Source organism: Aquarana catesbeiana, linkage group LG11, assembly GCF_042186555.1.
Source record: "Aquarana catesbeiana isolate 2022-GZ linkage group LG11, ASM4218655v1, whole genome shotgun sequence".
Lineage (NCBI taxonomy): Eukaryota > Metazoa > Chordata > Amphibia > Anura > Ranidae > Aquarana > Aquarana catesbeiana.
The window spans coordinates 268,062,339-268,072,557 of NC_133334.1; positions in this window are offsets into that span (position 1 = coordinate 268,062,339).

The following is a 10,219-nucleotide window of genomic DNA, read 5'->3' on the forward strand; positions in this document are numbered from 1 at the left end:
ATGGCAAAGCTCGCTTGAAGCCCCACCGAAGCTCCACCAAAGGCTTATCGAAGCTCCACCAAAGGCTCATCGAAGCTCCACCAAAGCCTCATCGAAGCACCAAGCAATAGCAGGTGTAAACAGGACTGTATAAACAGGGCCAAGGATAAATCCAAGGAAAAAAAACAAGCTTAACTAACCAGCCCGCAGACAACCAGATAACCTGTCTAACAGCATGTGTTAAAAGCAGGGGTTTAGTCTGCACACATTTGCAAATGCATGCGTAAGCCACAAAGCCTTGTCAAGACACCCTGTTGTTAGCCTTCCAATGCTTCTTACTGCAATAACCAGCTATAGATGGGAGCAAGTGGCGTCTTTTTTGTAAACAGGACTGTAAGCTAACCATTTTATTTAGTGACAGGAGCTTTGACTGGCGTTCAGAGAGCTTTAACAAAGCCTTTCCGGAGCCTTGTTTTGAAGCAAGTGAAAACTAGCCCTTAAAGTGTTAGTTCACATTTTACAAAAAATGATGAACTAGCACTAGACACCCCCCCCTCAGTCCCCATTGCACTTACCTCCTTGCTTGTGGAGCTGTAAGCACCCCCATAGCCACTCCAGCAATCTAGAGATTTTAATTCCCCGCTCTTCACTCTTTTTGCTGTGCAGCACCACCAGGACAGACCAGATCAATTCTGATTGGTTATGCGCTGACGGAGAAGAGAGAGAAGAATGGGAATTATAAATCTCTAGATCGCTGGAGCTGCTATGGGGGTGCTAACAGTTCCACAAGCAAGGAGGAAAGTACAGTGGGGACCGGGGGGGGGGGGGGTGAGGAAGGTGTCCAGTGTTAAAGTGATTGTAAAGGCAGAAGGTTTTTTATCTTAATGCATTCTAATTCTAATGCACCCTAATACTTACCTGAGCCCCATCTGTATCCAGCGATGTTGCAGGAGAGATTCCACTGCCCGGGACTCTCCCTCCTCATTGGCTGAGACAGCAGTGGAGCACCATTGTCTCCTGTCAATCAAAGTTAGTAAGCCAATGAGGAGAGAGTGGGGGGGGCGGGACGTGGCTCTGTGTCTCCATTCATCAGGAGGGAGGGGAAAGGAGAGCTAAAGAGGGACCCCAGAAGAGGAGGATCAGGGCCACTCTGCAAAGCCAACTGCACAGGGCAGGTAATATAACATGTTTGTTATTTTTAAGCAAAAAAAAAAAAAACTAGACTTTACATTCACTTTAAGCCTGCTATAGATGGATTGAATCTGTTCAACAGGGATTGGCTGAGATTCGATCCATCTAAGGGCAGGCTGGTTGTACTGAAGTCGATTCATTGATTGACTTCAGTACAGCCAGCCTGTAGGATTTTTTGCATGTGATCCCTGTTGGCGGCTATAGCAGCTGGCAGTGATCATTGTGTTCTGCCAGCAGGGAATTCTCCTTGCACCCCCTCCGCTAGAACACACAATCCTGCTGCACGAGGGATTCCCCCATCAACATTCAGTGTGTTGATGGGGGAAATTAAGCAATTTTCTTCCCTTCCGCCTACGATAGAAGAAAAGAAAGTTGTGTAATCTATGGCTTGCCTTAGTTAACCTTTTTGCATTTTTATCTGTAAAGGCGAACTGGCACTTAAAAGTAAGCAGTGCTTTAAGGGTATGTTCACGTTAGCAGTTGGGGAGTGGCAAAACCCCATGTTTGAGCTGTGCTTTTATCTCCCCCCCCCTTCCCAAATGCTGCCCCCTTTAGCTGAAGCTGGGTGTATACATCCCAAGGCTGCAATGCTTTGCTTCGAGGCTGTGGTAGGAGTTGTGCCACCTGTCTCTTTTGCCAAGTGTAGTGCCCACAGAATGTGACCCTTTCAAGTGAATGGGGCTGCCCTGTAAGCACCAATGCACAAGGTCGCGGCATGCTAGTGCAGGATCGAAAGGTTAAAGCAATACCATGCCTTCTCACCATCTGTCAAATGCTCTCTGAAGAGCGACCTGAACACGGATTGCTCTTTAGCGAGTGCTGCAAGTGTGAAGAAGCCCTAAAGGGCCAGTTCACACCATGGAAACATAGTCTGGATGCGTTCCACATGCTTTTGTGCATGTGCGTTTTTGATGCAGTCCAGTGCATCCCCCCCCCCCGTTTTTCTTAACCTTAATTAAGGACACGAGTGTTACGGTCTGTTTTAGGTGCGTTTTACAGCGTTCCAGTACTGTCCAGTGCAGGAAAAATGCAGCATGTTTTACTTTTTCTTTCTGGAACTGGGACGCACTGGTCTGAACTATGCCATTGAAAACCATATAACCTGCTTTCCGTGCATTTTTGATGCAGAAAAAACTGGACTGCATGTCGTGTGAAGCGGCCCTAAAAGTACAAAGCAGCACCAGCCAGAATGGGCAAAACTGACACTTCTTGTTCTGAAAAATGTGGTGTCTTACCAATCAGGAAGTGTGAACCATCCCCAACACACAGGGAAATGTGCATGTATTGCAGACATTTAATATGTTCTTTTTTTTGTTTGTTTTTTTGTTTCACAAAATTTTGTTTTTTACATTTTTTTTTTTGATACTTTAATACTATTTTAATATTTTATTTGGATACGCATATTAACAAGTATAAGTATTAACAATATAAGTATCCACCTTTTTGCTGCCCCCTGACTGCCCACCTACAAGTGAACTGGTTGCCCCTCAGGCGCATACACATTTTACCGCTACATTGAGAGGCAGAACCACCCGTCAAACTCCCCCCATGTAAGTAAATGGGGTGGCTTTGCAACTAGACATGTGCACCCTGAAATATTTCGTTTAGGAATTTCGGTTTCGTCTGAAAAATACATTTTATTTAGTTGCTCCCGAAATGAGTTTTTTTATTTATTTAATTTCGTTAATAATTGCATCCCTACAAAAATCCGAATGAATTAAGGTCGAATCTGTCAATTGAAGGCTTATGGTGTCTGTCGGAAGATTAGACGAAGCAGCTAAACTGCGTGACGCCGCGATCGTAAATTTCCGGTCGAATGCTCTGCCCACAAGCTATAGTAGAATCCTAATGTTGTTTGACTAGTAATAATTATAATTATTAATACTAGTCCTAATCTGAAGTACAAACGTTACATAGTAAGGTTGAATAAAGACACCAGTCCATCCAGTTCAACCTGAGTGGGTGTGGGTGCGTGTCTACAATTGTCCCTATCCCTGTACATCTCATTAAGATGCTCATCTATATTATTATTTATTTAACCACTTCCCGCCCGGCCTATAGCAGATTGACGGCCGGGCGGTGGTTCAGTTATCCTGACTGGGCGTCATATGACGTCCTTCTGGATAACAGCCGCCGCACGCATCGCGGCGATTGGTGGCAGGGCCGTCTTTAAGGCAGGGCAAAAGGGGCAGCTGCCCTGGGCCCTGTCATTGTTGTGGGGCCCAAAGCAGCTGCCTCATACTTGCCAACTTTCCCAGTTTAAATTCCCTCCTCTCCTGCTGTGTCCTAATATCTCAGTGTGAAGTTCTGTAATTAATGCTGCCCAGCTCTGCCTTGTTGTTGTGTACAGATGACTCACCTGCACCCTGCACTCTGCACCCTGTGTTTACATGTAAATACCGGCATTGATATGTAAAAAGCAGCAGCATTCATATGTAAATAGTGGCAGACCGGCAGCATTCTATGTAAACAGAGGTGGTATTCATATGTATATCATGCCCCCCTGGAGGTCATATCCACCATCACCTATACTGAATGCTACCCACTGGGGAGATAAAGGGGCATGCTTGAAAGTCCTGCTTACAACTGTGGTCATTAAGCCTACCATCAGCCTGTTCTGCAAAGGTAAGCAAATTAGTGTGTGTGTGTGTGTGTGTTTGGGTGTGGGGGGGGTAGTGTGTGGTGTGCAGAGGTAGGCAGAGAAGTAATTACAGTTTGGGGTGCACAGGTGAGTAAGGTCTAGTCCATGGTGTGCAGCCAGTGAGGATATGATGTGCTGTAACCTCTAGCAACCAATCAGTAAGCAGTAATGACGTGCAGTAACCAATCAGTGAGCAGTATTGATGTACAGTAATCTCTAGCAACCAATCAACAAGCAGAAATCATGTGCTGTAACCTCTAGTAACTAATCAGTGAGCCGAAATGTTTTCTGTAACCTCTAGCAACCAGTCAGTGAGCGGTAATGATACACTGTAACCTCTGGCAACCAATCGCAATCACTGCTTGATCTGATTCAGTAAACTGATTTTAAGTCTAGCTGCTATTTATTGTATGTCTCAGAGCAGGTGGAGAGCAAAACTGCATATGGGGGGGGGGGGCAAGAAAATTTTTGCCCAGGGTCCAGTCAATATTAAAGATGGCTCTGATCGGTGGAGCGGTTTGTCAGTCTGACACAACGCTCCACCGATCTTGGTAAAGAGCCTCTGGCAGGGGGCTCTTTACCATGTGATCAGCCGTGTCCAATCACGGCTGATCATGATGTCAATAGAAAAAGCTGTTGATCGACTTTTCCTCACTCGGCGGCTCTCCTGATTGTTTATCAGCACAGCCCCCACTCGGATGCCCGCACTAGATCACCAGGGAAGCCGCCAGGACCACCAGGGAAGCGGGCAACATGTGGATGGCCAGGTATGTACCCCATGGCCATCCACATGTGCCCAATGTGTCCAGTCTGTGCCCAATCTGTGCCAATCAGTGCCCACAAATGGGCACTGACTGGCACCATTATAAATCAATGATGCCCAGCAATGCCACCCATCAATGTCATCAGTGCCACCAATCAGTGTCAACAGTGCCACCCATCAGTGTCCAATTGTGTCACCTATCAGTGCCCATCAATGCCCATCTATCAGTGCCACCCATAAGTACCCATCAGTGCCACCCATAAGTGCTTAATCCTTCCATCGGATCGGGTGCAGGCACAACCATTCCAAATTGTTGTTCGCATTGAGGCCCGAATGCGCAATTGATATCAGCCTTTGTACTCCCTACAGAACATCTGTGCGAAAGTTGATGCATTGTACTAGCTTCCTTGTTTTCTGTAAATCTATATTTACCTGTCAATCGTAATTTTTCTGTTAACCTGACAAACCTCAATAAAAACTTCTTGGGAAAAAAAAAAAAATACTAGTCAAACAACATTAGAATTCTTCTATAGCCTATGGGCGGAGCATTTGACCGTAAATGTACGCTCTCGGCGATCGTATGTTTTTGGCTGCTTCGTCGAATCTTCTTGTCTCTATGTCGAATATTCTTGAACTAATAGAGTCAGGTTAGGCACATTCGACCGCAGGTTCAATAGACACAGATCGCTGTTGTCACCGTCATGTTGAACCTTCTATCTATCTATATAGAACTGTTGTCACAACAATATGAAAATATAATGGATACGAAAATAAAGCTTTTTTTTTTTTATATTGAAATTGTTGGATTTCGGATTCTGCGCGTTCGTTATGGTTTTTGTTAAAACGAACACGAAAATCCCCGAAATTCGGACGAAAATGCATTCGGACAGATTCACATGTCTATTCGCAACCGTAACCTGAGTACTTGGCTTGCAGTTGCGCCACATTCCTGCGATTCACAATTGCCACTCTGCAATAAATTCAAGCAAAAAAAAAACACATTAGGAGGCGGTACTGTCCCCTTCTGCCTACTTGCAAACCTCATTTCGCAGTCCTCTCAAAAGTTATATAATGTAGATTGCTTTTCAGGGGGTAGTAAATTCTACCACTAGTGTGAAAGGAGCCCAACACCGTGTGGATGGAATCTCACCTTTACTACTTCTGAAAAATGTAATCTGTCATAGACAAACCCAGATATTACCTTGTAAAAGTATCACTGATGTCATCACTGTGCTGTACATAGCCTGTGCAGAGAGCAGAGCTGTGGGAGGGGCCCAGCAGGCCCCACCCACTACAGAAAACTACAGGAGGAGGCGGAGACAAGACCAGTCTTCCTGCACAAGGAGAGAGAAGAGATGTGGGAGGGTCCAACAGGCTCCTCCCACTACAGAAAACTACAGGAAGGGGCGGAGACAAGACCAGTCACCCTGCACAAGGAGAGAAAAGAGATGTGGGAGGGTACAAAAGGCTCCACCCACTACAGAAAACTACAGGAAGGGGGCGGAGACAAGACCAGTCACCCTGCACAAGCAGAGAAAGCAGAGATGGGGAAGGGGCCAACAGGCCCCACCCACAACAGAAAAATACAGGAGGAGGCGGAGACAAGACCAGTCACTCTGCACCAGTCACCCTGCACAAAGAGAGAGCAGAGCTGTGGGAGGGGCCCAAAAGGCTCCACCTACTACAGGCTGCCTACAGAAAACTACAGGAGGGGGCGGAGACAAGACCAGTCCCCCTGCACAAGTAGAGAGATCAGCAGTGAGTGGTCTTTATTACAGGAAGTCTCACACTGGATTACTGCACAGATCTGGAAGAAATACACAAAGCACTCCGAGATTCAGGAAGAATACACATGATGAATAGATTTAGATGATATTTGCTGATCCCGGAGTTCAGTTTTGAAGTTAAAAAAAAAATGAACTAAATACTTTTTTCTTTCCTGTTTGTATCAGAAAAAACAGAAGTTCCTGTGTTACCTGTGGGAAGATCGCGGCTACAAAGAAAAAAAGTTGTTTCTATCTTTAAATTTGACAGGGACTTCCGAGAAGTGTGCACACAGTGTTACTGGCAGGGGAATTCATGGTGTGCAGTTGGTCACGGGTCTGCTTGTTGTGCACAAGAAGGGATTAGGTTGGACTTGATGGACTTGTGTCTTTTTTCAACCTCACCTACTATGTAAATATGTAAATGTTATCTATAGAAGAAGAAGGGACTTTCTGGAAGGAAAAGACATAATAAAGAGAATTGTACAGAGGAATGTGGTGTCACATTTCCAGTTCCGCCCAACACCGAAAACTATCCGTGTCTGCTGGATGTGGAGTCAGTCTGTTCTGTCTCTGGGAATCTTTTGTTGCAATCCCTGTGCTGAGTTCCCGGGTCTGTACACCCGATGTGCCCATTATGAGGGGTTCCCACCATCCCTGTGCTGAGTTCCCGAGTATGTAAACCTGCTGTGCCCATTATGAGGGGTTCCCACCGTCCCTGTGCTGAGTTCCCGGGTCTGTACACCTGCTGTGCCCATTATGAGGGGTTAATTTTGTTTATTGAAAAAACTTACAAACAACAACTTATATACAATAAAACCATAATAAATAAATAAAACATATTTACAAAATAATTGAATATGACTATACAAAACAAGAACATAATAAATGGTACAAACCAAATTGCGCACAACACAATCCCTACGGGAGAGCCAGACTAAGGAACATCACCGTCACCATGCATGTAGCCTTTTATCAAAAATATATTTCATCTTGAAAATCTAGGGGAGTGAATCAAGAATACAAAGAAAAGCCGCACACCCCAAGATCAACAGGCAGCAGCTACAGAGTCCTGATATTCCTCCACGCCCTTATCCAGGCCTCCTGCTGCCACCTGCCTTTCTCAAGACCCCGAATCTTCCCAACCTCACCCAGAATGTCCTGCACCACCACTTCCACAGGGAGGATTTTACTCCGTAAGGATACCTGACACCGTGCACTCCACGTGAAATAACGGACTACTAGACTAACTAAAAAAAGTGTTTCCAAATCATAGTCCCGACGAGTCTGGAATGCCCCATACACCCACTCTGCATAACTCATATGGGGGAGGAAGGGTATACTCAGAGCCCTCCCCACCCTCTTGTACACCTCTATATTAAAAGGGCATTGAAGTAGAAAGTGATCCATGGACTCCACCACTCCTCCACACTCCACTCTCGGGCAGCCCTGATCACTCATGGAAAGAAACTTCAAGTTGCCCTTCACATATAGTTTTCCATGAAAGGCAAGCCAAGCCTGATCCCTAAACTTCATTGGGATTCTCTCCAAATTAATCAATCGCAAACCCTCCCCCAAAACCAGGCTTGGGCAATCCCTCAAGGCCAGTGGCTCGCAAAAAGCAGAGCTCATGATCTGCTTCTCAAGAAGTTTCCTTGGAAGAGATTTGACTTCTCCTGCTGTTACTTGCCACTGCCGAAGCATTTTCAAACACGGGGCAACATAAGCCGGGAGCTGTTCATGCTTGACCATCAGGCTTTTCACTGGCCCACCATTTTCCCAGTCTCGCAGAAAGGGCCTAAACCAGGACTGGAAAATACCAACCCACCCAGGCGGTCTCTCTGCCAACATGTTACCAAGATTGTACTTCAGAAACATCAGAGAGAAAAAGACTACAGGGTTGACCATCCCTAGACCACCCTCCCGCCTAGGAAGGCAAGTCACATTCCTTTTGACAAGGTTTATTCTGTTCCCCCATAACAGCTGGAAGAAACAACTATAGATCCTGGTATAGAGAGAAACTGGCAAAATGCAAACAAAACTGACATACAGAAAAATCGGAATCAGGTAAGTCTTGATCAGATCAACCTTTTCCCTCAAGGAAAGCTGCCAACCTTTCCAGCTTGCCACCTTGGCATTGGCATTCTCCAGCCTGTTTACCCAATTTGCATGACCATAGTCACCTGGGCCGAATTCAATGCCTAGAACTCGAATTTTTTGTTGGGGCTCCGGGAAGTCATCCGGGAGAACAAAGCTCTCACCTTCCACACCCATCCAGAAAGCTTCACACTTGTCCTGGTTGACCTTTGAACCTGATGCCTCTGCATACTGCCCTATCACTGAGACCACTTCCTGCGCCTCCCCAGTCCCAGAGATAAAAACAGAAACATCATCAGCATAGGCCACAACCTTCAAAGGAGGCTCACCAGCGATGCCCAAAGGTACCCCACACAATGGTCCACTCTCTAGCCTTCTAATGAAGGGGTCGATTGCAAACACATATAGCAGAGGACTCAATGGACACCCCTGACGCACACCCGAGCCGACCGCAAAGGGCTGCCCGACCCAACCATTAACCAGAGGAAAGCTTTCAGCCCCTTTGTACAAAATCTTGAGCCAATCAATGAAACCCCCCCCCAGGCCATATTTGTCAAGAAGGAGCCACAAGTACTCATGATTAACCCGATCAAAGGCCTTAGCCTGATCCAATGTCAGCAAAAATTTACCCCAACCAGCAGCCCTACAACGCTCCAAGGCCTCCCGGACAGCTAACACCGCTGAGAAAGTGCTTCTACCCTGGACCGAACAGTGCTGGTGGCGGGATAACAAACTGCCTGCAACTGGTGATAATCGCCAGAAGAAAATCTTTGCCAGTATCTTCCTATCGACATTAAGAAGGCTAATGGGGCGCCAATTCCCAATCATCGAAGGATCTTTACCCTTTGACAGAAGGATCACTGCAGGGGTTCCCACCGTCCCTGTGCTAAGTTTCCGGGTCTGTACACCTGCTGTGCCCATTATGAGGGGTTCCCACCGTCCCTGTGCTAAGTTCCCAGGTCTGCACACCTGCTGTGCCCATTATGAGGGGTTTCCACCATCCCTGTGCTGATTTCCCAGGTCTGTACACCTGCTGTGCCTACATTGGAGGATCCCACTATATGTAAATATGTAAATGTTATCTATAGAAGAAGAAGGGACTTTCTGGAAGGAAAAGACATAATAAAGAGAATTGTACAGAGGAATGTGGTGTCACATTTCCAGTTCCGCCCAACACCGAAAACTATCCGTGTCTGGTGGATGTGGAGTCAGTCTGTTCTGTCTCTGGGAATCTTTTGCTGCAATCCCTGTGTTGAGTTCCCGGGTCTGTACACCCGATGTGCCCATTATGAGGGGTTCCCACCATCCCTGTGCTGAGTTCCCAGGTCTGTACACCTGCTGTGCCCACATTGGAGGATCCCACTATATGATGGAGAATATAACAGGAGAAGGGAGAAGACACCTGTGCATGTGGAAGCAGAGCCAAAAATCATGGAGAAAAATCTCATCATTGGAGTCCCCAAAAATGATAATATTCCAGACTACAACTAAATTATATGTCACGTTTAGGTGGACTGGCCTGTAAACCTAAATCTAACCCTTATGATAACCCTTATAACCCTTCACTGTAGCCACCGCTGATGTAAGGAAGCCGGCTGCGGTGGGGAGACTCAAAGTGAGGCGCAGTAGGAAGGATGGCAAGGGAGGATAATGGTGCACGCTATGCGACGCGTTTCGAGTATTACTGCAAGCCGCGCTCCTTTCTCAAGCTGACTACATGGAAGGGACCATACGGGGCCATTATATGGAATACACACAGGGAAGAGGAGGGGAGTGTTTACTTTG